Source organism: Elephantulus edwardii, unplaced genomic scaffold (assembly GCF_000299155.1).
Source record: "Elephantulus edwardii isolate Elephantulus edwardi_28Jun2011 unplaced genomic scaffold, EleEdw1.0 scaffold00228, whole genome shotgun sequence".
Taxonomy (NCBI): Eukaryota; Metazoa; Chordata; class Mammalia; order Macroscelidea; family Macroscelididae; genus Elephantulus; species Elephantulus edwardii.
Window position 1 is genome coordinate 2097179 of NW_006399978.1, and position 2941 is coordinate 2100119.

General features: G+C 48.8%; 1 pseudogene; it reads left to right on the forward strand.

The window, feature by feature from the left end:
- Positions 1–234: 234 nt before the first annotated feature.
- Positions 235–1588, forward strand: LOC102872248 (annotated as a pseudogene).
- The last annotated feature ends 1353 nt before the right edge of the window (positions 1589–2941 follow it).

Sequence of the window (2941 nt, forward strand, 5' to 3'; positions counted from 1 at the left end):
AAAAAAAAAAAAAGAATAGAAGAATGAAGGGAGGGCGGGGAGGCCCGCGCTGGCCGGCCCGCTAAGGCCATGGGTGGGGCGCGGCCCGGTGGCAGGCACGGCCGGACGGGAGTTCCCCGGAGAAGGCGCCTGGAGCCCAAGTCCCGGGGATAATTGGGGCCACATCCCACCCCTGGGTCACTACACGGTCTTCAGGCTGACCCAGTTCGGGGGACTCTGCACCGGGACACTGCCATGGACGACATTTTCACCCAGTGCTGGGAAGGCAACTCGGTTGCGGTGCGCCTGTGGCTGGACAACACCGAGAACGACCTCAACCAGGGGGATGATCATGGCTTTTCCCCTTTGCACTGGGCTTGCCAAGAGGGCCGCTCTGCTGTGGTTGAGATGCTGATCATGCGGGGAGCACGGATCAATGTAATGAATCGAGGGGATGACACTCCCTTGCATCTGGCAGCCAGTCATGGACACCGTGATATTGTACAGAAGCTATTGCAGTACAAGGCTGACATCAATGCGGTGAATGAGCATGGGAATGTACCCCTGCACTATGCCTGCTTTTGGGGCCAAGACCAGGTGGCAGAGGACCTGGTAGCTAATGGCGCGCTTGTCAGCATCTGTAACAAGTATGGAGAGATGCCTGTGGACAAAGCTAAGGCACCCCTGAGAGAGCTTCTCCGAGAGCGGGCCAAGAAGATGGGTCAGAATCTCAACCGAATTCCATATAAGGACACATTCTGGAAGGGGAACACTCGCACTCGGCCCCGAAATGGGACCCTGAATAAACACTCCGACATTGACTTCAAACAGCTCAACTTCTTGGCCAAGCTCAATGAGAATCACTCTGGAGAGCTATGGAAGGGTCGCTGGCAGGGCAATGACATTGTTGTGAAGGTGCTAAAAGTTCGAGATTGGAGTACAAGGAAGAGCAGGGACTTCAATGAAGAATGTCCTATGCTCAGGATCTTCTCACATCCAAATGTGCTCCCAGTGCTGGGAGCCTGCCAGTCTCCTCCTGCTCCTAATCCTACCCTTATCACACACTGGATGCCATATGGTTCTCTCTACAATGTACTACATGAAGGCACCAACTTTGTTGTGGACCAGAGCCAGGCTGTGAAGTTTGCATTGGACATGGCAAGAGGCATGGCCTTCCTACACACATTAGAACCCCTCATCCCACGACATGCACTCAAGAGCCGTACTGTAATGATTGATGAGGACATGACTGCCCAAATAAGCATGGCTGATGTCAAATTCTCCTTCCAGTGCCCTGGGCGCATGTATGCACCTGCCTGGGTGGCCCCTGAAGCTCTTCAAAAGAAGCCTGAAGACACAAATGCTCAGCAGACGTGTGGAGTTCTGCGGTGCTTCTGTGGGAACTGGTGACACAAGAGGTACCCTTTGCCGACCTCTCCAACATGGAGATTGGCATGAAGGTGGCACTAGAAGGCCTTCGGTCTACCATCCCACCAGGCATTTCCCCCATGTGTGTAAGCTTATGAAGATATGCATGAATGAAGACCCTGCCAAAAGGCCCAAATTTGACATGATTGTGCCTATTCTGGAGAAGACGCAAGACAAGTAGGGCAGGAAAGTCCCTGCCTAAACTCCAGAGGTCTCAGGACACCATGGAAGGGAGTGCACATTCCCAAAGCAGCAGGCCTCTGGTTGCCTCCCCTACCTCTAGTCACAGTACTACCCCAGCCAGAGGACCCATCCCTTACCCCCAGCCCTACCACTGTGGCCCCCAAAGGGGCTGGACTCAAAGCTTTGCCACTTGTCACACGGTGTCTCCCAGCATGGGAGGGATCAGCCCCGCCTGTCACAATAAAGTTTATTATGAAAACAGGCTGAAAAAAAAAAAAGAATAGAAGAATGGTAGGAGGTATCTCACTCCCTGATTTCAAATCCTACTACACTGCCATAGTGGTAAAGACAGCATGGTACTGGTACAATGACAGACACATGGACTAATGGAATAGAATCAAGAACCCAGAGATCAGCCCATCTATCTATGGTCAACTGGTTTTTGACAAGGAGATTAAATCGGTTAAGTGGGGAAATGACTGCCTTTTTAAGAAATGGTGTTGGCAAAATTGGGAAAGAATCTGCAAAAGACTCAAGCAAGATCCACACCTCACTCCATATACAAAAACCAACTCAAGGTGGGTCATGGACCTAGGAATAAAACCAAGGACTATAAACTTCAATAAAGAAAAGCTAGCAACAGCTCTAGAAGTCCTAATCCACAACATAAACAGTCTTCCAAGTATCCTGAGATAAGATTGAGGTTGTTAGCAATTACAGCTTGCTTACATCCACAATCAACACTCTTAACACCAGCAGTCAGGAAATTAAAAGATGAATTGCACTGGGAAAACCTGCTGTCATAGACCTCTCCAGAGTGCTGAAGAGCAACGATGTCAGTCTAGATACAAAGGTGTGCACCTAAACCAGGCTATGGTCTTCTCAATTACTTATTATGCTTCAGAGTTGGACAAGACTAAGGATGGCAGAAGAATTGATGCGAGTTGTACAATGACTAAGGATGATAGAAGAAGAATTGATGCCTTTGAGTTATGGTGCTGGAGAAGAGTCTTGAACATACCATGGACTGCCAAGAAAACAAATAGGTCCATCTTGGAGAAGGTGAAAGGAGAAGTCTTTCCTTGGAGGCTAGAATTTTGAAGCTAGTACTATGTACAGGTTTTTACATAAACACAATTAAGTGTTTTAGAATGCTCATTCTTCAGAATGTTTATAGACACACACACACATAGAGATGAGGAAACTTTGATGGCACAGTCCATAGGAGTTGCATTGCTAACCCAAAAGTGGCACTTCACATTGTTTAAATACACCAGTGTCTTGAGGGTAAAAAGATAGGCTACCTCTTGTCTTTCTACCCCTTTATGGGCAAGCTCCTGTTCTGACTCAA